Source organism: Gymnoscopelus braueri, assembly GCF_963280865.1.
Source record: "Gymnoscopelus braueri genome assembly, chromosome: 23".
Classification (NCBI taxonomy): domain Eukaryota; kingdom Metazoa; phylum Chordata; class Actinopteri; order Myctophiformes; family Myctophidae; genus Gymnoscopelus; species Gymnoscopelus braueri.
Window position 1 is genome coordinate 9,749,917 of NC_137625.1, and position 24,704 is coordinate 9,774,620.

Genomic DNA, 24,704 nt, shown 5'->3' on the forward strand with positions numbered 1-24,704 from the left:
TGTGCGAGATCACCGTTCCTTCGGCTGTTTCTGTGGGAAATCGGGGCGGCAACGGTGGAGTGTGGATAAGCCGTTCATTTGACGCTACTCCCAATTGACACTGGTATCTCTCTCTCTCTCTCTCTCTCTCTCTCTCCCTCACTCTCTGGGACAGGTTGATTGTTAGGTTACCTCGTACGGTGTACTTATCACTTATCAGTTACGGTGTCAACTCTGGAAGCCGTGCGGTAAAATCCTGTAGTGTGTAATGTAGAGTCGCAGGGGGGTGAAACGCGCCGAAGGAAAGGAACACAAACATGGCTGACTGCAAAAAGTCTAAGCCCCGACGGAAATGTGTATTAATATTCTACACGGTAAAATCCCAGCGTTAATTTAAGTCAGAGGAGTGTATAAATGAACGCTTGAATGAAACTCTGTGAGTGTACAAAATGGAACCAAAATTAACCAAATTAACGCTGAGGATTCTATTCAATTCTAAAGTGCTGGCCTGCAGTCCAATTCACCCTGATGGCTTTTAATCTAGTGTCACTGTACTTCATAACGACCACGAGGGACTCCCTCTGTTAGCTGCTTTGAGAGACCCACGCAGACAGACAGACAGAGAGACGCAGACAGAGCCGGTGCGGGCCCCTGTGGCGAGCTAATCACTTCTGAGTCCATGCCTCTCTCCTCCTCTTTCCTCTCCTACCTTTCCCTCTATCCTTGTCTCTCTCCGCCTACTCCTCCTTGATCCTTCTCTTCTCAGCCAAGCCTTGGTGTGGGTCTTACACCTTTCTCTGTCTGTCTGTCTGTCTTCCTCTCTCTCTCTCTCTCTTCCCACACACACACACACACACACACACACACACACACACACACGCACGCGCGTGCACACAGGGGCTGCATAAAAGCCAGGTCCCCACAAACCCCCTCTCTGATACGGGGAGAGTTCATTAAAGATGTGCCTTTGATGGGCAGTCCTCCTTTTTTTCTGCAGGACTAACGCTTTTTTTCCCCTTCTCTCTCTCTCTCTCTCTCTCTCCTCCAAATACCTTGATGTCGAAGCTTAAGAAGGCATTGTGCAGCAAAGCCCTCCTTTTGATGCGGCTTATTTAGATCTGCATAGTAAATCAAGGAAATGGGGGGGTGGGGGGCGTAAATAACGAGCCAGCAGATGGAAGCGAGGAGATAAGGCCGGCCGGGCGAACAATCGCATTTGTATTTTGTTATGATGTTGACAGCAGCTAAAATTCACTAATCTCGCGCCACTGATCTGCATTTCAAAGAAATCTCATTTAGCGGCGGGAAGGATAAAGTTCCCTGCATTGTGTCTTTTTTATTGCATTCTTTGCTAATTTATCTCGACCGCAGATTTTTTTCTTCTTCTTTCTGTTTAACCCATTCAGACCGGGAAAGAATCTGTGTCATTTTTAGATTTCTCGGGGCTATTAAAAAAATAGCAGATACGCTGCCGCGCTATGAGCTTGTAGATCTGCTATTGATTTGTTTTAAGTCGTGAAAATATGTGCACATTTTTTAATATATATATATATATTTTCAAGCGAACATTTGTAAAATATTTTGTTCCAGGATCCCCCCAGAAAGCAAAGATTTGTGTTACGAATGTTCGCTGTAAAAAAAATATATATTTGAAAGATTTGCACACATTTCCATGATTTTTCAAAAATAGCAGATCTACAAGTTCATACAAGCTCATAGCACGGCACCGAGTGCCGTGCTATGAGCTTGTATACCTGCTATTTTCGAATAGCCCAAAGAAATCTAAAATGACAGAGATGCGCCCCCCCGGATTGAATGGGTTAACGGGCGGGTGGGGTGGGGGGGGGGGGGTTTGGTGGCGGGCGCAGCGGTGAGCAGGCGTGCTGCCTCGGCCGATGAGGAGGTGGTGGTGGTGGTGGTGGTGGTGGGGGGAGTCGGTGGTCTTAAATACTGTGTGAAAGCGTTTACGTCTAGACCGCGAGCCGAGGGTAATTACACGTCTGCCCATGAATAGAATGAGTTTGAAGACTCATCTTTGTTCGGAGCCAGGGCCTGAATTGCTCGACCAACACAGATAAGGGAGAAGGGGACCGCTCGGTCCCCGCGCAGGGAAAAAAAAAAATACCGTCAGTGACTTTCCATAACGACCCATCCCTACCCCCACCCCCCCGCGCGCCTGCCCCCCGCTTCTTTTCTAACGCCGGGGATGGTATTTACTTTAAAGATAAAATTATTGTGTACAGTAATCTGACTTGTTAGCATAATGTCCCCTTTCATCCTCGGACCCTCCTTCAGCCAGCATGCGGAGGTATTTGTGGGGGCCGCGTCTTAAATAGTATCTTGACTTAGCGCGCCGCTCAGCGCTTTATGTAAATATCAGCCCTATAGCATTATTAGGCCTTCATGAATACTTGAATGTGGTATTTCTCGTATTTTTATAAGTTGATAGAATTCACCGAAGGGTTTTGTATTTGGCGTAAAGATATGTGCGGGTATTTGTAAATCCCCTCGAATTGGAGGTCACATGGACTAATAGTGGCTCCTAATGCGTTCCCAGTGAATAAAATATGACATGTGCATAGCTCAAAGGTGTTATTGAAGTCAACTCAGCATTTATTTTTTTGGTGTGTGTATGAATGGGGCATTAACTTCAAAATTATGTTTTTTCTTTAATCCAAATGACTGTGAAGGGGAAAAAAAGGTATTTGATGGCAGTGATGTAGGCTATCACCGTCGTCATGTTTATAGTGTTCATCCGAGCCATTTGATTCAGCTCGGCTGTTTGCACGAGTCATCTGCAATTTTTTATTTTATTATTACATATCAACTCGATGTCTGTGTTTGCGCAGCACTGCATTTCCTATTCAGAGATAGATGGCGGGGCGATGCACACAATGCAAATAGATGATATTGTGGTTTTGGCGCGGGCCTATTTGATTCTAGACAGTACCACTACCAACCTCGTCAGAGCTGTTTTCCCTGCAGACCATGGTGCACTGCATGCATGGGGTTTGGTGTCCTGCTGCCCTCTCTGCTGCCCTCGACACACTCTGAGTAAATGTTGCACAGCAATCTGTGCAACACCTCCCCTCCACCCACCCCGCCAAATTCAAAACGGTAAAAAATAATAACACTTGGCAGGTTCTGTTTTCAGCAGTACTCTTCGGGGGCTCAGGGCTTTTTGTACAGTTCAGAGAGCACATTCCACGGGATTCAGCAGTCGCTTGTTGCCTGTAGGGGTCATTGGAATTCTGGAGAGAGAGAGAGAGAGAGAGAATTCTGGAGAGAGAGAGAGAGAGAGAGAGAGAGAACCTCAGAGAGGTGAAGAAACCAGGCCTTTCGCACTCCTCGCTGGCTGAAGTTTGTCTAGCCTACGGTTGCTGCACCAGGTGAATTTTAAATGGCGCGAGGGGGGTCAACTTGCTTTTTACAACATTATGTAGTGTGTGCGTGCCATAAAATGTCTTGAGCTGCGTCTTGCTGCATCCAAGTGCGGCACTGACTGTACAGCCAGGCTCGCACACTCGTCACGATTAGCGCAGAACATCATCAGCTCTAATGGGGCTAAATTGTGTAGACGCCACGACGTGTACAGTTTAGCGCGGGCGGCTGAGAGAAGGAAAGGACATGAGAAAATCAAACGTGTCAGGTTTAACTACGTGATTTACTCGGCGTTGAGAGCTTGAGCCTTCCAGGGGCTGCACCCTTCAAGTCGAGAGAGAGAGAGGGAGAGAGAGAGAGAGAGAGAGAGAGAGAGAGAGGGAGAGAGAGAGAGAGAGAGAGAGAGAGAGTGAGCGGGGGTGGTGGTGGTGGGGGGGGGGGGGGGGGGGGGCGGGGACGCCTGTCACATATTTCTTTGTAACGACAGCGTGTACTGTACATGGCCTAAATGCAGTGGAGGCCCCTCCCCTCACACATGTGTGTGCATGCATGCACATGTGCACACGTACTGTAAACACACACACACACACACACACACACACACACACACACACACACACACACACACACACACACACACACACACACACACACACACACACACACACACACACACACACACACACACACACACACACACACATACATTAATATGCAGACAGTCACACACACGCTCTCGCGCGCACACGCGCGCTTCACAGAAAGATCCAGGTGCACTCTGTTGTTCTGAAGTTTATTGCCTTCATCTAAAAGGCCACAGAAAATGCAGGAGACAAGTCTAGGCTGTGCATGTCTGCACAAGAATCCCACTGAACGTGGACCGAGGAAGAGAGCAATAAAGATACCGTAGCAGTGTTACAAAATCAATTTTGACTAATGGTGCATTTGATGTGTCCCCTTTTGCCAGATACCTGACATCGTCGCTGGACCCCCTTCCACTCCTGTGACAGAAAACAACAGCACATATTCAGCCTCAGGGTGAGTGTCCTGAACTGCGTTCCTTCATCTTTCCCACATTATGGCCTTAGAACTGTGAAATGTGTTGATTTTCTTTTTGTCATGCAATTTGTTCCGCTTCCGCAACAAGTTAAGGCAACTGTCCAACTGAAAAAGTACAAATATATATTTTTTCAGCTGTTTACCACTTAACCCATTGAGACCTGAAGCCGATTCTACATGTCTCCTAAATCCCAACAGTATTCTGAAAAACCTTTGTTTCTATATCAGTGGTTCTCAAACTTTTTCATGTCAAGGACCCCCAAAATTATATGTATTTGGCCGCGGACCCCCATCAAAATATTTTGTTCCAGGGACCCCCCCCAGAAGCAAAGATTTGAGTTAAAAATATTCGCTTTAAAAATATATATATTCAAAGATTTGCACACATTTTCACGATTTTTCAAAAATAGCAGATATACAAGCTCGTAGCGCGGCACTCGGTGCCGCGCTATGAGCTTGTATATCTGCTATTTTTGAATAGCCCAAAGTGTAAAATAATGCTTTTTTAGCTCAAATCTAAAAATGACACAGTTCCAGGTCTTAATGGGTTAAGACCAATATACTTTGTTGTACGTCAAATACAAAAAATCGCAGATCTGCAAGGTCACAACGTGTCGCGGTGTGACACATCGTGACCTTGTAGATGTGTTATTTTTGGACACTTTCAACGCTCCAAAACAGGGTCGCCACGTTGAAAGGGGTTAACCCTTTAAGACCGGGGGACGCATCTGTGTAACCACTTTATCCATATTTTATACTTTTGGCTATTAAAAAATAGCAGATCTACAAGCTCATAGCGCGGCACCGAGTGCCGCGCTATGAGCTTGTAGATCTGCAATTTTTTTTAAAATCGGGTTTTTTTTTTTGCAAATCTTTGAATATATATCTATAAAGCAATTGTTTTTTACTCAAATATTTGCTTCTGGGGGTCCCTGGATTTTTTTTTTTTGAGATGGGGGTCCGCAGCCAAATACATATCGTTGTGGGGCTCCTTGACACTGACATTAATATTATAGCAACATAAGTGTTTCAGAAAACTGTTTTAAACTGATTTAGAAGACATTTGTAGAATCCCCAGAAGCAATAACATTTTAGCTAGAAATGCTCGCTTTAAATATATATATATTCAAAGATTTGCACAACATGTTTCACGATTTAAAAAAAATTGCAGATCTACAAGCTCATAGCGCGGCACTCGGTGCCGCGCTATGAGCTTGTAGATCTGCTATTTTTGAATAGCCCAACGAAATCTAAAAATGACACACAGATGCGTTCTCAGGTCTTAAAGAGTTAAGAAGCAGAGTGCGTTGGTCTCTGTTTGTGGTCTTGTCACACTATCGTTAGCCCCCTTTTCTGTTTGGCTGATTGGAGCGGTTAGGCGGGGTCGAGAGGGGCCCCCGTTCCCCCAGAATGTAACAAATCTTCATCTTGTCCACCTTGATAGAATTCCCCCTCCGCTGGGCAACCTCTCAGTTGTGCCTGTTTGGTTTTCACACCCCAAGGATTTTCAATCTACTCTAGCTTAGAAGTTATGATATGCATTAGGGCCAACACAATGTAGCCGAGGTTGGATCTCGGTTAGGTTTTTTTTATACATCTATTATATACTGTGTGTGTGTGTGTGTGTGTGTGTGTGTGTGTGTGTGTGTGTGTATATATATATATATATATATATATATATATATACAGTGGTGGAAAGTAACTAAGTACATTTACTCAAGTACTGTACTTAAGTAAAATTTTGAGGTATTTGTACTTTACTTGAGTATTTCCAATTTCCAATACTTTTACTTCTACTCCACTACATCTCAGAGGCAAATATTGTACTTTTACTCCACTACATTTATTTGAAAACTTTAGTTACTAGTTACTTTCCAGATATAAATTATGATATTATGAAACATACATTAACCACTTTAACCCTATTTTATACCTAGGCTATTTGAAAATAGCAGATCTACAAGCTCACAACGCGTCGCATCGCGACGCGTTGTGAGCTTGTAGATCGGCTATTTTCAAATATTTAGTACTTTTACTTTTGGTACTTTAAGTACATTTTGATGCCAATACTTTTGTACTTTTACTCAAGTCAATTTTGAATTCTGGACTTTTACTTGTAACAGAGTATTTTTATATTGCAGTATTGGTATTTTACTTAAGTAAAGAATTTGAGTACTTTTTCCACCACTGTATATATATATATATATATATATATTACGCACACACTCTCACAAACACACAAATCTTGATTGAGATTGGTTGTGTAACAGAGCGGAATACAATGAACAGGGATCTCCAGGGTGGGATTATTATTATTGTTGTTATTATTATTATCTTATAAGTCAATCATATTCATCAGATTTACTTTTTTGAACGACACCATCGAAAAAGGTTACGGGCACTTAAACCCTCTATACTTTGTTGTATGACAAATGGTGAAAATAGAGATCACAGCGCTCACGACTGGCACTGCGATGCGTTGAGAGCTTGTGGGTTCGATTTTCGCTATTTTGTTTTTAACATTTTGACATTTTAAAAGACAGTACTAATTATAATATTCACCTATAATGGCACGCCAAAAAATTGCAGCACCAGGTTAAATGCAACTGTCCGTATTCTCATTTCTCCGGCCTAGGATGAAGTATGCCCGCTCTGTGTCCATAGACTAACCCGGAAGGTTCATAACTCTGAAGTCCTCCCTAAGTGGTAAGTGGAGACAGACTTTGTAACTACTCTGCATGCTGGGTGTTGTCTGTTCGTCCCAGTGACTGTGGTCCACTGTTGAGATGTTTTCATGAGCTCCGCCATTGCTTCACGGGGGAAAAAGCGTCTTCCGTTTATATGAAGACACTATCCTGTGTTGTTGCTCACAGTAGAGCTCACTAATGTGTGTCTGTGTGGTTGTGGGGGGGAGGGGGTGATACCTGTCAGTGTTGTATTGATTATTAGTAATGATGCTGATTCCCTTAAAAGCATGAAAACTTTGGTTTCCTAGTGATGAGAGAACACACCTTTTCTTCTCACTTTTGAGTTTACATTTTCTTTGGATTATGAATTATCATTACTTTTTTAAACCTTTATTTAACCACTCCCATTTTGTTCTACGACAAATAGGGAAAATAGCAGATCAGAAGTGCAGATTCTTTTTACCACTGAGCGCATAGAGCCTGCCTGCTTGCTCTGGGGAGAAATTGAACTTTGACCTTCAAGTAAAAATGTGTGTCAAATCAGTAACAGGATCGTGTCAAAGGTCGTGTACAACCTAGACACAGGATCTAAATGTCTCAATATTTACCAGGGAGACCAAATGCAAACCACCCCAATTGTACAAGTTATATTGTATTAACATAATGCTACCATACAGATTGGACACAATATTATTTTATTCACTAAAGAAAATTACATGATAGAGCTTTATCAAAGAAAAGGTATAAAACAATGTATCATGCCAGAACCATTGGAATCGTTGTGTTTGAAGTGCCAAAAAATGGCGTTGGTATGGAACTATGTCCAACAATAACCCTTACAAAATAGCGAGGCTGAATCACAAGGCACCATTATGAAACACTATAAAACCACAGTGTGATGAGAAATGCATGTACTCTCCATTGGTCAGCATCATGTTGAGATAATTTCACTCCATGAGCAAGCTTGACGCACATTGTCAGTAATGGCAGCCATTAGGCGCTTACAGAGACCTCATTCCTCAACTCCATTCAAGTCCATACTGTCGTTATTTTAGCCGAATATGAAATTGCCAATGGACTATGAGTTTAGTGACCAAGGTGAAACAAATGCGTGTTTCTCATCATGTATTATCTTAAATAGTATCTTATATAATCTTTCTTCATGGTCTCGTGTCTTCTCTTGCACCACAACCTTTTACAGAAAACCCTCCTTTTAGAATTGGTACTACCAGAGGCAGTTTGTCACCAAGCCAGTGCACAAATGAGCATGAAGAATCTCAGGTCGATTAATGGGACACAGCAATTATGTCACACAAACACAGTACACACACACACACACACACACACACACACACACACACACACACACACACACACACACACACACACACACACACACACACACACACACACACACACACACACACACACACACACACACACACACAGAGAGACAAACATACACATTTCCAGTGTGTATACCGGTGGCTGTGCCTAGTTATGTGCAGAGGAATCATGCGAGGGGGTTGAGTTAACTGCGTATAATTGGTTGTGAGGTAGCAGTATGTGGTGCAAACACATTTTGCCAGAAAAAATGTGGCGAATGACGAGAGAGGCACATGAAAGAGTATTTTACTAAGTCCAACCAGTTCCCAGTTCAATTTTACTTTACATTCTGCTATTGAAAGCGAAAATTGGGGCTTATATATATATGTCTTTTCACTCTTAATCTTTGTTTGCACATTAGCCAGAGAAGTCACCTTCACAATCTTTTCACTTTGAATAATTCAAATAAATCTGTAAAAATGAAAGGTTCAGCTGCGTAATAAGCCAGACAGACGGTTTGTGTTGATGGCTGTTTTTCGGGGGTTGCGGGCGGAGAATGCCCTGTCAGTTCTGCTTTGAGTCTTCCAGCCAAGACTTACGTAAGGGAGATGGGGTATTTATTTCAATACTTTTTAAACAGACATGTGCCATTGAGGTCCAGCTTTGATGATAATGTGGGCATGAGGATGTGCAAGGTGGCTTAGCTGTAGACCCTAGTCCACTTTGTGCCCCAGAGACCCATCTTCATAGAACTGACATCCCCCTTCTTTTGCACCTAAAATAGATTTGAGTAGTACTGCTTAATTTGTCTAGTATCCAGTTAAATCTTAAAGGATGAACTCTTACCGCGTATCTACTCGCTTAAAGAAGTCCTGTCTAATCACCTGCAAGAGTTTATAATTGCCCCTACTGCCAACAGCGTGGCCCCTCACCACCTTAATGTACGTAAAAAACGACTGCAATCGAAGTCATATCTTGCTACTTAAAAAAGCAGCTGTGGGACGGGCATGGATCGGCTCACATTTCCCCAATTTGAAATAGACTCCTCGTCGTAGATCAGATACCTTCCACGTCATTCCATTTCCATACCACTCAAATGGGCTCCCTGAGCCGGCTAACTGCCTCCACCCTGACTGGGCTAAGCGGCGTGGGGGGGGGGGGACGACTCCTCGGGTCTTTACACTGGGCACACAGAGTATTGGAGGAACTCTGGTGCAACTGAAGGGAGGGGGTGGAAAGTAAGGCTAGAAATCAAAGGGACTTTGGCCGTTTCCCCATCGGTAGCCTCCATTGTCACTGCAGGGAGTGTGGGGGGTGGGGGGGCTGCCGTGTGTGTGTGTGTGTGTGTGTGTGTGTGTGTAGGGGAGGGGGGGGGGGGGGGGGGGTTGTAGGAGATCAGGGAGAGCCTCCCCACACTTTTTAAAATCTTTATCCACCATTAACCCCAGTGCTGAGATCAGGGCCATTGGTCAATCCCTCCATTCAGTACCACCCAGAATATTTTAACCACTTAACCAGGCCGCAAAAAAAAAAGCTCAATTATTTTTTTTTAAAGCCGATCTACAAGGTTGTACGAGTTTGTACATTTTTTTAAAGATTAAATGAAATAAAAAATATTTTTACTTTTCACCCATGCCCAAAATTCTCTCACAAAAAAGGTCTTACCCGCTCCTTCTCCTGCTCACTGAGATCCGAAAGACCTGCTGTAGTCTTTCTCAGCAGTGGTTCTCAAACCTTTTTGCGTCAAGGACCCCCAAATTGACACATATTAGCCCACCACGGACCCCCATTTGAAAAGATATGCCAGGGACTCAACCATTGTAATATAGTCCCAATCTACACTGCAGGATCATCATCAGTGTTAATTTAACTCTGAGAGTAACAGGTCCATTTGGTTCCATTTATACACTCAAGAGTTACAGACACATAAGGGTCAATTTGGTTCCTAACTATTAATTCGGCTGGGGACCCCCTGGTACCCCCCTCAATGACCCCTGGGGGTCATTGAGAGTGCCGCGCTATGAGCTTGTAGATCTGCTATTTTTGAAAAATCTTGAAAATGTGTGCATATCTTTGAATGTACTTTTTTTTTTTAAGCGAACATATTTAACTCAAATCTTTGCTTTTGGGGGTCCCTGGCACAAAACATTTTCAGATGGGGGAATGTATATCAATGTAGGGGTCCTTGGCATGAAAAAGGTTGAAAACCACCGCTTTACAGTAGGCATCATTCTCTCTTTGTCTCTCTCTCTCTCTCTCCCTGCTCTCTCCCACTCCGGCCTCTCTCTCTGGTCCACTGTTTTGTCTTCTCTCTCTGGTAGAGAGGCTAGCGGATGACCAATGGGGGGAAGGGAAGAAGTCGAGAAGTTTTGGAAGTTGCTCAAGTTTCCATCTTCCGATTTAATGAGGTTTTGGTGTTGGGGCCTGACACCGCCGGGCTGTGAGCAAATTGGAGGGAAAGCGGCGAGAACCCGCTCTTTTCACGATCCACCCTCAGATTAAGAGCAGGGGTCTGTTTTTTTTTTAATGAAGGAAAAAAAAAAAGGCAGACTCTGGAATTGTACTCATATTATTTCCACACAGGAAATATCTTTCACACCTGATGTGTATACTCTCAAGCCTTTCTTTTCTCTCTCTCTCTCTTCCTCTCTTTCTCTCTCTCTCTCTCTCTCTCTCTCTCTCTCTCTCTCTCTCTCTCTCTCTCTCTCTCCCGTTGTCCTTCAAACGCAGGCCATATGTAACTCATCACGCCGCGTTGCACATTCACTCTCGAAAAAAGGCCATAACAAGGTTGGATTGTTTTAACGCGTCTGAGTTTCGGGAAGAAAAAAAAAATAGACAGAAAGAAAAAAAGAATCTTATTCAATCCAGAAGCCCCCCCCCCCGCCCGCCCGCCCACTCCCATCTGAACATTTCACTTCCAAAGCCCGTGCTGTCTCTTAGCAAGTGTCAGGCTCTTTGTTAAACTATGTCCATACACTGTTTCGTTTGTGTTGCTCTAATCTCTTTATTTGCAATCTTGTCTACACTGTGTCTGCTTGTAACCAAACACTGTGTCAAGCCTTAAGTGTGCATGTTGTGCAGACTCAGGATCTTTCCATTTGGATAAAGTTACAGACGGGAGATGAGAGGAGGAGAGTCTTCTCCATCCTTCTCTTCTCTTCTCTAGCCCATTCCTCTTTCTCAGATTATGTCTATATCTATCTACCTACCTACCTTTTTTCTTTTTTTTTAACACATTCCACGCCAGAGTTTAATATCATAATGTACTCACCAGTGCCAGCGATTTATTGTTGTTTTTTTGTCGCCACAGACCTCGCTAAATACCTTAAAATCGCGCGTTAAACTGTTTGTAGACACACAGGGTAGCTGTGTGAGACGCCCAGAGAAGACCGTTTTGATCGGCGATCGGCCATTTTGAAGCTACAGCGGTTTATGTTAAACAGCGATCAGCGATGAGAAAAACAACAACCGAGAAAATTGAGATTTAGTTTCCGCTTTAGAGTGGAGGCGGATGGGAACGAAAATCTCCGGATACGGATATTTCCGTTTCCGGTGGTGCTACAATGAAATGTGTCGTGGCGAACGAGGCCTACAATGAAATGTGAACCTGCGAGAAAAATAAATAAAAAAAGACCACTTCGTGTAGATCTACGCGACTGGCACGCTTGGGACTGGGAGTCAGTATGTGAGGTTTTGGAAAACCGCATTAATTGCGCAATTATCCGATTCTGACCGCAGCCACGGTCTTCCAGGTTAAAAACAGGTCATAAGTGGAAAGGTTCGTGGCCTAAACCTGTGCTGTGATTGTATGGGCACACCCCGTATTAGGCACACATGTATATCCCTCCACGTCTAAGCACTGTGGACATGACTGATTGCAAATAATGTCTGCAAAAATCTTTACATTTTGAGTATAAACGAGCAGGGGGGATCTAGGGTTTCACCTGTTATTCTTCCTAGCCCGCGACTTAATTGGAGAAAGCCTGGCTGCGGAAGCCCAACTCCGTGGCATCGTTCCAAGAGCCCTGAGATTATTGTGAAATGCAAAGCCCTCCCCACCCCCCCCCTACCCCACACCCTGCCTGGGCAGGGGTGACATCAGAGTGGGCTGACACCGGTTTGAACCCCCTTATTTCAGGTGGGAAGAATTACGTGTGGCTTCAGTTTGCAGCGCGATCGTGTCCAATGAATTGGTCTCACACAGTCGCGCATTCTTTCTCCACCGGCCGGAGCGCTGATTATCTTGACAGATTGAACTCGGTGTGTTATCAACGAGCTGTCATGTCTCCTCATTTTTCAGTTTGCGTGCGCAGAGACATACACGCACACGCACGCACGCACACACACACACACCCACACACACACACACACACACACACACACACACACACACACACACACACACACACACACACACACACACACACACACACACACACACACACACACACACACACACACACACACACACACACACACACACACACCACACATAAACACTCTGTATGCCCTCGGGTTTATATCAGAGCCTAACAGTGCACCCCTGTGTTTTATATGGGATTTTTGTCATTGGGCCCAAACTACCGACGTCGGGTGTTATTGATAAATGGTATTTATCTCAGTGATTGCGTGTTATGTTACAGTGTATAAAACCATGTCGAATGGCTGATAAATCAGTGTTAAATTCTATCCACTCTAGAACCAGATACATTTTCACAGTGTAAACATTGTGTTAACAATGTCACCTTCGAGTACATTCACTACAAAGTGAGATATCCACCACTTGAAAAAAAAAATGCAGTTCCTACCCCTGCAGCATGAGAGTAAACCCTGCCATGCGCGCCATTGTTCAAGTTACCTGAAGGATTCTTGTTTTTTGGGGCGGCTTTGATATCTTGCCATATATTCAGATGTGTTTTTGAACAATGATACTGTTTTTATGGCTGTAGCCTATTGTGTTTTGGAATGAAAGTCATATTTCCAGAGTATAAACATTATATTAATATGGCAGTACAACACACAATACATGCTTTATACAGAATTTGAGCTTTCAGAAACAGAGTTGTTTTGGGGAGAATTGTGAAGTTTAAAAGTCAGAATTATGAATGATTACTTTTTCCTCTTGTTAATGTATCCCTGTTTTTTCCATTTAAAGCTGCAGTCCGGAACATTATTCTAACCAATATCTATGGTAGAGTACAGTATGTTATTATAATATAACCATTACATCTGCAGTGGTTGGATGTGGTCTCCGTACTCCTCCATTGAGAACTTTAGACTACTGGTTGACAAGGAGCCCTCCCTGAAGCCCCATATGTCCCCCGTCCGTACGGGGATTGCCAGAGAGGCAGAAGTCTGGTCCCTCACACGGAAGACCCGCGTTTAAATCCGGGTGTTACTATTGCAATTAATTCTCTCCAGTGCAGCTTTAAATCCAGTCACAATACACTACTCGCCAGATCCCCCTCCTTCACTCACAGAGTTGTCATGACACGCTCTACACCAACAACCTAAAGCACCATTTCACAGAGAAATCATTTCAGAAAGGTGACGACGCAACTTGTGCATTCTCCTAATATCCCCAAGATTCCCTTAGGAGATAACCTTGTGCAAAGCTATCACCATGTCTCTTGTACACCCCCCCCCCCCCCCCCACAATCAAAAACCTCAAATCAAACCAAGCGGTCACAGCCACTGAAAAAGCTTTTACTCCGGAGGCAACAAGCCAAGTCCTTTGTTCATTATGCTCATTTGATCGCGGCTTGAAAAGGGATACAGGCGGCGGGGAAATGCAACGACCGCCAGGAATCCAGCTGCCTCAGCCACAAACCGCAAGCCCAGACAGTGCAACTCTTCCTATACCTGCTCGGCGGGAGGGGAAACGGTCACAAAGCATCCGCGCGCGTGCATCGCGGAATCCTCCGTGTTCATTTGACTCAGAGAGTGTACAAATAATAACACAGTGTTATAAGAAACACAGATTTTTCGTTTCATACGGCACACACACACACACACACACACACACACACACACACACACACACACACACACACACACACACACACACACACACACACACACACACACACACACACACACACACACACACACACACACACACACACACACACACAAGAGAGTGCTTGCTTCGGGTCACGGGACTGACAGACAGTGGAATGTGAATGTGTGTATGTGTTGACAAACCCCACTGAGCTCTGAACGGGCATCGTGATTACACCTCATCATGCATGTCACCTCTCTCTCTCTCTCTCTCTCTCTCTCTCTCTCTCTCTCTCCCCCCCAGCCTCTCCTTTCTCTTGCTTTGGCGCCTATCACTCTCTATCTCTCATTCACTCTCTCTCGCTCACCGAGGTGCCTCTTGGGCAATCATGTGGTCACACTACCTGACTCTGATGCTGCTCAGAGTGCGGTTGACAAAAACAGCCCCAGGCCCGTCATGTGGAAAAGATTCAGTCGGCACACTGCATACACTCTCCTCCCTCGCCCTCCCCCCCTCCTCTCTACCCCCCTACTCCACACTTTCTCTCTCTAAGTGAGAGCGTGTGTGTGTGTGTGTGTGTGTGTGTGTGTGTGTGTGTGTGTGTGTGTGTGTGTGTGTGTGTGTGTGTGTGTGTGTGTGTGTGTGTGTGTGTGTGTGTGTGTGTGTGTGTGTGTGTGTGAGAGGGGTGGTGGTATCGTCCTTCTTGTGCAGCTCACCTGTGAAGGAAAACATGCTTTCCCCTCTGTCTGCGCGCGTGTGTGTGTGGGGGTGTGGGGGGGCTGCATCACTGTGACACATGATGTGTCTGTGTGTGAGTGATTGTACAACTGACATGGGTTTGTGTATGCCCACAGACCATGTGTGTGTGTGTGTGTGTGTGTGTGTGTGTGTGTGTGTGTGTGCAGTCGTGTAAAAAGTACTCAAATTCTTTACTTAAGTAAAAGTACCAATACTGCAATATAGAAATACTCTGTTACAAGTAAAATTCCGGAATAAAAAATGGAAAAGTACAAAAGTATTGGTATCAAAATGTACTTAAAGTACCAAAAGTAAAAGTACAAAAATGTTTGAAAATAGCAGATCTACAAGCTCACAACGCGTCGCATCGCGACGCGTTGTGAGCTTGTAGATCTGCTATTTATTGATATGATATGATATTATGAAATTATGTTTCATAATATCATGATTTATATCTGCAAAGTAACTAGTAACTAAAGTTTTCAAATAATTGTAGTGGAGTAAAAGTACAATATTTGCCTCTGAGATGTAGTGGAGTAGAAGTAAAAGTATTGGAAATGTGTAATACTCAAGTAAAGTACAAATACCTCAAAATGTTACTTAAGTACAGTACTTGAGTAAATGTACTTAGTTACTTTCCACCACTGTGTGTGTGTGTGTGTGTGTGTGTGTGTGCAGGCTTTCATACTTTCTCCCTTCACTCTGAGAGTGTAGCAGGCGGTCTCTCTCTCTCTCTCTCTCTCTCTCTCTCTCTCTCTCTCTCTCTCTCTCTCATGTCATGTAACATGCAGCCTGGCGGTCAGCGAGAGAGAAAGCTCTCACCTGTCAGTCCGTGCCGGTGGTCCCCGACCCACGCAGCTGCTCTCGTCCTGTGTTCAGCGGGCGAGAGACCTTCACCCTCACTACCCAGGGAGATGTATATCCTTCTATATCCTTCATTTCTCTCCATCTATATTGTTCTTACTTTTTTTGCTCTCTCACTCTTTACCCCATACTTCTTGTCATCCCTTTCCATCTCTCTGTCATTCTGTGTGAATGTGTGTGTGTCTCTCTCCCCTTCTTGCTTCCTCGCTGCCAGTTTTCATGTTTCTCTCTCTCTCTCTCTCTCTCTCTCTCTCTCTCTCTCTCTCTCTCTCTCTCTCTCTCTCTCTCTCTCTGTTCCTCTCTCTGTTGGTGTTTCTTTCCCTCTGTTTGGACTGCTTCCATTTCTCTTTCTGGCTCTATCCATCCTTCTCTCTGATCTCCCAGTCTCTACCTGTGTGTCTGTCTGAGTCGGAGAATATACTGTGGATCCATGTTTTTTGTCTCTTTTTTGACGTTTTGTTCTCTATCTCACACTTCTATTTTCGTTTATTTTTTTGTCCTCTTTTCTTCCTTTTTTTCAGATCCATCACTCCCGTTTACCTTCCCTTCGCGTCTCCCCTGTCTTTCCCCAAAAAACTAGTCTCACTGTTATCATTCGGCCTTTCTTTCCCTTCTCTCTCTCTCTCTCCCTCCGTTTTGATGTTGTAGCGTCTTTGTCGCTTTGAGACCACGCTGTCACTCCGTGTGTGCTTTTGTGTGTGCACGTACGCACGCATGCACGCACAGTCGCACACACACACACACACACACACACACACACACACACACACACACACACAGAGCGCTGCCAGGCTAGTGATTGAAACTTGCGTCTCAAAGTTGCCTAATGTTCACTGAAGCATTATATTGGAGATCGGGGGTAAATAAAATAGGCGGGCACGGGTGAGGGCTCTGGAATGAACTGTAGCCATCTGCCAGGTAAAATGCATATACACACACACACACACACACACACACACACACACACACACACACACACACACACACACACACACACACACACACACACACACACACACACACATGCGCGCACATTTGTATCGCTAGGGATACAATTTCTTTCTCATGCACAAACACGCACATAATATGCGCGTGGAAACACACCGTGTGAGCGATAGGAGGGGTTGTCAGTGATGTCGAGGTGCGAGTGGCAGCGGAGTGGGAAGGTATTTTCGATGGCTCAGGAATTTCACGGGTCCAATGTTTTTTTGAGGAGCTCCTCTCTAAAAAAAGGCAGTGGTTTGATTCATAGGTGTATGCGGTTTGGGAGCCTCAAGTCCCATACGCTGTATTCTTCGTCGGACAGCGGTGTCCCTCGCCGAAAATAGCCGATCTCCAAGCTCAGCGACGCGTTGTGAGCTTCTGCTGATTTCGGTGCGGCACACCATTGTATGACGGAGTATATGTTAGGCTTCGCACACCGTTGCCATCTCCAGCCAGAGTGCTCACTGTGTCAATATATCACACAGAATGGCAAAAAAAAAAGCCTTTTGTTCATGTTTTTGTTAGTTTTTTGGCGCACGAAAGGTACTAACCAACTGTCTCGCGTTAAGCATGCCGTCCGTTCATTGCGAAAGAATACACCTCAAACAATGTTGGGGTGGCAGTAGCTGACTGGGTAGAGAGGTCACCAGTTCGCCTTTTGGCCCGCCCATATCTATGTGTCACCATGGCCCTGAGCAAGACAATCAACCCCTTACTGCTCATCATGACCATCTGAGCAGCCATCAGCTGGGAGATGCTGAAACAGAATTTCCCCCGCCCGATTAACAAAGGCCTCGCCTCCTCCTTACCATCGTCTTTGACAGTCTTCTGTTTTCTGTTTATAGTGAAGATAAGGGGAACCCTCCATCATCCCTTTCTTTGTAACAGTACTTACACTGACATTGCTAATGTTGTCTTTAGGGAGAGATATTGACTATAAAACAACAGCAATTTTCCATTACATTACCCACAACTTGTGATGCCAGTTAAACTGGCATTCAGAGGAGTTGTTACACCACTTCTCTGTACTTTTATGTTCCACACTATGCCTTTCTTCTGTGATTTATGTTCGGAGACGTTTTTTTACAGTTTGATCACAGATCACAGAAAAGGTTTTTACAGAGTTACTGGATAGGCTAGTTAGCTACAGTTAAATCTGCAGACCTGGCTTGTGTGTGTGCGTGTGTGTGTGTGTGTGTGTGTGTGTGTGCGTGTGCGCGTGTGCGAGAGAGACTGCAGCGCTTTTATACCTGTGTCTGCCAAACGATTTTTCTGTTAATTTTGTTAAGAGCAGCAGCGAAGCGCTGCGGCCTCACATCCGAAAAAGGTTGGTATTCTTCTCCGGGGTGTTACATAAAAGTCCCTTGTGTCCGCCCCGGTGCCTTTCTTGGTGCCGTGGTGTGGGTATAGGTGACATGGTAATACATTTGCATTGTGCCTGGTGATAAATACTCTACCGGCTCTTACTCACTCGACTGCTCCCGAATGCGTCTGCACGGCACCATGCATTGTCGGTAAAGGCGCGAGGTCATTTGGAACTTGGTCACTCTGTGTCTCTCTCTCTCTCTCTTTCTCTCTCTCTCTCCCTCTCCATCTCCCAGCCCTTTGTCAAATATTTCCATGCCGGCGATAGTTTCTCATTTATTTGCTGAATAGTCGGCGGGCTAAGGAAGAAAGAAGAGTTTTACATTATGGAAATGATGGAAGGGCTCTCATAATCTCCCACATATTCATCATGGCAGACATTGGACCTTCAGCGACACTGGTCCCCTCCATTTGGCTATTGTTCCCGCTCCTCCTCCTCTCTCTCTTCTTTCTGTCCTCCTACCGTTTCCCTCAGTGGAATGAAGCCGGTTTTAATCCATGTCTGTCTTTGGAATGACAGTGTTTACTAGCTGTCATTCAATAAGCCCGGGAGCACGACACATGTCTCCCCTGTGTCAGGAAATGGCATATGAATGCACCAGATCACATCACTGCCAACCATTTTCCAGACAACAGAACACGGTTTGTTTGATTCTCAATGTGTCATTGGTCTCCATTAATTTCAGTACGGTGTGAAAATCTACTTGCACAGACTTTAAACTTGCTTGAGATAGGCAACCCAACGCAGAGAATTGTATGGTACCTTTATTTTTTGTCATCGTTTTCGTTGTGCCTGGTGAAATGATTGATTTACAAACTACCCAACATTGACTCATTGTTATTCGGGTACGTTCGGTAATTTTCATGACTATGGCCACAATGTAAACAATTCATAATGACACTGGTACGTGTAGGATATCTGCTTGAAGCTGTGAATAGACTACACATGTATTGATGGTGATATATGGTCCTTTAAAAAGCTATGAACTACAAAAAATCTACCTTTCCTCTACTCCCCTCTACTTGACTGTACACAACACTGTACACATTTCCTTCATCTCAGCGAGGAGATAAGCCTGTGTAAAGGCCCTTACAAACAAAACAAGAAAAAAATAAAAAAAACAAAAAACACATTCTCCCGTCTACACAACAACAAGTTGATGCGGTAATGTTGGGTAATTACTGCCTGTAAGTAGGGATTAGGGCCGCCGTCGTTGACAGCAAATTGGCTCTCAGGCAGCGCGTTAAACACACCTTCAGACGGTGGATCAGACACAGTCACACAAAAGGAGGAGAAGAAGGCATCTCCCCCCACAACCAACATCTCCACCGCCTCCTCCTCTCTGCTCAGCCCCCCCCCCCCCCGCAAAATCACCACATAAGTTCGCCACTAAACGGCGGCTTGTTTCTTTTCCTTTCTCCCTCGCTGCTGCCACGCCGTATCCTCGAAAGCAAGTGGCTGTCAAAGTGGGGGACCTCCAGGGGGTCTTTGGAGGGGTTCCAGGGGGTCCCCCAGCTAAATGAGGAACAGTTTATTTTTCTACAAGCTCACAACACAAGTTGTGACCCAAAGACGTGGCGTCGGTCAGACTCTAATCTATTCCCCCTGTCAGTGGTGTAAAGTAACTAAGTACATTTACTCAAGTGCTGTACTTAAGTACAATTTTGAGGTACTTTTACTTTACTGGAGTATTTCCAATTGTCTATACTTTTACTTCTACTCCACTACATCTCAGAGGGAAATATTGTACTTTTAGTCCACTACAATTATTTGACAGCTTTAGTTACTAGTTACTTTGTAGATATACATTATTACATTATAAAACATACAATAACCACTTACAGTAAGCCCTATTTTATACCTAGGCTATTTGATCAATTTGATCTATTTGAGCAGATCTATAAGCTCACAACGTGTGGCATCGCGACGCGTTGTGAGCTTGTAGATCTGCTATTTTCAAACATTTTAGTACTTTTACTTTTGGTACTTTAAGTACATTTTGATACCAATACTTTTTTACTTTTACTCAAGTAAAATTTTTATTCCGGACTTTTACTTGGAACGTAGTACTTCTACATTGCAGTATTGATACTTTTACTTAAGTAAAACATTTGAGTACTTTTTCCACCACTGCCCCCTGTACGCCTCCCCATTGTACACCTACCTCCTCGTCTCCCTCCGCACCTTCTCTTGCATATACCCACCTCCTCCTGTATACCCACCTCCTCACCGTGCGCCAAGCTGGGAGAAGGAGGAGGAGGAAACGACAACAACCGGCGTGACCTCCGGCGCCCCGCATCCTCTCCCTCCCCTCGCCTCCTCCTCCTCCTCCTGTCGAGCAGTCAGTGTATATAAAAGGGCTCGTACGCCATTTAATTACCAGGCACCGCCGCCGTTACTCATCTCCTCATTAGATGGCTAATATCAAGCGAGTCTCCGCCCACCAGCCCTCTTGTTTCACAGATCAATACGTTTGGTCTGAGCCTATGGGGGGGGGGGGGGTGTGGGTGGTTGAAACGCTTGCCGATGACACATCAATGGCCTATTTACCTCATTAGTTTTCATATAGGTTTAATTATGCTGATTTCCGTTTGACATCTATTGCTTGGGGATGGCATTTTGTGCGTCCACATACTGTATGTCATACATATGTCCCTTTTTTTGTTTTTGTTTCATGGTGGGGGGTTTTCTGTTAGGCTTATGGTTATGATAGTGTTAAGATGGTGTGAAAGAACAAAACACACAAAACAATGGAGAAGGTTATAGCGCCGCACTATGGAACCATTCCTCTTCCCTGCATTCCTCGCTGTGGTGCTTGCTTTTTTTCTTTGCATTGTTGTGTGTGTGTGTGTGTGTGTGTGTGTGTGTGTGTGTGTGTGTGTGTGTGTGTGTGTGTGTGTGTGTGTGTGTGTGTGTGTGTGTGTGTGTGTGTGTGTGTGTGTGTGTGTGTGTGTGTGTGTGTGTGTGTGTGTGTGTGGGGGGGTCTCACGCCATCTCCAAGCCCCCTGCACCCCTGAATAGCCTCTCTCTGTCCCTCCTTCTCCGTCTCTCTCCGTTTGTCTTTCTTTACCGTGATCCAGGGGTTGATCACTGAGGTTTGAATGCATTAACCACGTTCAGCCTGGCGACCCTATTTTGGCCATGTCATTGTAGGCGAAGGTCTTTTTTTTTTCAATTCAATAATTTCCAAAAGTAAAACAAAAATCCCAAAACAGTGAGTTATTATTTAAGTATAAAATAGGGGCTTAAGTGATAAAGGCTGAGCCAAAGAATTGGTACCTTGCAGGTCGTGTCTGGGGATCTCTACTATTATTATTATTATAATAATTATTATCTATTACATCACAAAATGATATTGTTCCCATAACACTACGAGCAAGTTACGTAGTAATTCCAGGAGTACATACAAAATCCACATTTTTGTCTTGGGAAGATTAAAATGCAATTTCTCATGTATGTACAGTACCTAACCAGTGCATCTAAGTGACAATAAAGTGAATCTTAAATGGGTTCCCAGATAATTGCATCATAAAATGTAAAAGCCCTCTCAAATTAATTAGACTTGTCTGAAAGCAGGATAAATATGGGCACTTATAACAACATTAGTCACTTATACCCTTAAAAGATAATAGTAAGCAAACTATCCCTACTTTTCTGCATTCATGCAACAATCCCAAATCTTTTAAAGTTGAATGTGTTTTATGTTGTGTAGCTCAGGAAACTGTCGGCTACTTAAACTAGGTTGAAGTTCAAGCGATTCAAACTCCAATGTTGAGGAGTGCGCCCATGGATGCACCACGCAAGTACATATACAGGTGTATAGTTGCTGTGTAGAAAATTCATGGTTTGACGCATGTTCAGCCTTTAGTTGATAAAGTCCAAGTCCACTCAATGAATTATAACAGTGTTTCTCAAAGTGGGGTCCAGGGACTCCAAGGGTTCCTTGAGGGGGTTCCAAATGGACTCTTGCAGGTCTGTAATGCTGTAGAGTGTACAAATGGAACCAAGTGGACTTTGAGAACCACTGAATTATAGAATAGATATTTTTTTCCTGTGGCTAACCGAAGAACATTCAAGGCTAAAGCCCCGGATGACCCATGTTGTAGCGACGCCACTGCCTCTCTCTAACCGTTTTTCTCTGTCTCTGTCTCTGTCTCTGTCTCTGTCTCTGTCTCTCTGTCTCTCTGTCTCTCTGTCTCTCTCTCTCTCTCTCTCTGTCTCTGTCTCTGTCTCTGTCTCTGTCTCTGTCTCCTCTGTCTCTGTCTCTGTCTCTGTCTCTGTCTCTGTCTCGGTCTCGGTCTCGGTCTCTGTCTCTGTCTCTGTCTCGGTCTCTCTCTCTCTCTCTCTCTCTGTCTTTCTCTCTTTCTCTCTGTCTCTCTCTCTGTGTGTGTCTGTCTCATCTCAGGCAGCTCCTTACCCATTGGTTTCTCTCCCGTCTGCTTCCACTTTGCTACCTGCCCTCGTTACCTGAGACTGGAGTTGTAGTAGTGAAGCCCAGGCAATTGGGTTCACGCAGTAATAATGATTCTCTTTGTTTCCAACGGCTCACCTTGAATGAACAGCCCCTAGTACTGAGTCAGCACCATCTGTGATGAATATCTGACTATCACCTGACTTTCCCCTTTCTCCATGGGATGCATTCTTCCGTTGTGTTGTGTGTAACATGGGTCTGTGCAGAGATAACTGAGGGTATTATTTATTAAGTGAGACAGTGTATTTGATATGTTAGATAATTATACAGCATGGGTGGCTGGGGTTGCATAAAGGGGGAAAATAAGTTACGTGTGACGGTTTGTCGCTCGTTGCTCAAGCGCGTCTTCTTTTACTCCAGGCTCCGTGCATCCACAGGCCCCAGCTATACGTTTTCCCCCAGTTTCTCTCCTTTGCCATAGACAAATACGGTTTATTGTGCGGAAAAAAACATCCAACCGCCCCCCCCCCCTGTACAAGTAGTGTAATCACAGTGATGGGTACCCCGAAACCCCAGACCCCACCTCCCCCGCCCCCCTTCCAAGGCGTTTGAGGAATCCTCCAAAATTTCACTTGATGGCAGTGTTTTTCTTTTAGCCGGCTGAAGCAACAGGCCATGTTTTATGTATGCCAGGAGGCACAATGTGAACAGAGCCCGGCTACCTGGCTGACGGTGCCACTAATATGAAGCTCTCTCTTCCTCTCTGCCCTTCATACCTCCCCCTACCTACGCCCTGGGCCCCTCGCCCTATGCCTCTCCCTGGGCACCGAGCAGTAACAGACAGGAATACTGACAAACAATATAGTCAGTGGTGGAAAAAGTACTAAATTGTTTTACTTAAATAAAAGTATCAATACGGCAATGTAGAAGTGCTCTGTTTCAAGTGAAAGTCCGGAATTCAAAATGTACTGTAAAATGTAATGTAAAATATACTTAAAGTACAAAAGTAAAAGTACTCATTATGCAGTATGTCCCATTTCATAAGTTTTCAAATGTTTCAAATGTCTAAAAATCTAGAAAATTGCCGATCTACAAGCTCACAATGCATCGCACCGCGATGCATTGTGACCTTGTAGATCGTCTATTTTCAAATGGCCGAAATGTACTGTATAGGGCTGAAGTGGTTAATGTGTGTTTTGTAAAAAAAATTCAATATCTACAAAGTAACTAGTAACTAAAGTTTTCAAATAAATGTAGTGGAGTAAAAGTACAATATTTGTCTCTGAGATGTAGTGGAGTAGAAGTAAAATAATTTAAAATTGTAAATAGTTTAGTAAAGTAAAAGTACCTCAAAATTTGACTTAAGTACAGTACTTTTGTAAATGTACTTAGTTACTTTACACCACTGAATACAGTCATTCAGATACTGTCTGAAAACTCATTACGGCCTCCTCGAGATGAAGATGCAGCGTGAGTACAGACGTCAGCACACTTAAATTTCCGTACAGTTTGTAATATTTTTCCCAACATGAGCCTCTTTTTATTTAATATTTTCACATACACCTGATGTTTGAAATGCATCACGCTTTAAGTGTGTTTCTGTGGTTTCTGCAGGATCTTTTAATCAGGCATTACATTGGATATGTAATGCCCCCCCCCCTTCCCATCTCAATGTAAATTTCCAATAGGAATATTCTCCTACAAGAGGAATTCCGTTGTTATTCAAGCGTTTTAAATTAATTAAATCAGATTTCCTCCTATGCTGCCGGGCGTCGCCTTGATAATTGCATCAACACGCCGGCACATAATAAGTCCTGGAGTGTCTCCATGGCTGCGGCTCATTTCAATCCGCCGTCAGTACACAGCAAAATCCGGGGTGTCAATTTAACTTATAGTGTGAAAATG

At 44.2% G+C, this 24,704-nt stretch overlaps 1 protein-coding gene across 1 annotated transcript in view; it reads left to right on the forward strand.

Annotated features, from left to right (window-relative positions):
• foxp2 (forkhead box P2) overlaps positions 1–24,704 on the forward strand; it is a 162,519-nt gene that overhangs the window by 11,953 nt on the left and 125,862 nt on the right. The window contains 2 exon segments of the mRNA XM_080420620.1: positions 4,328–4,398; positions 7,055–7,125. The gene's annotated coding sequence lies outside the window, so the exon portion shown is untranslated.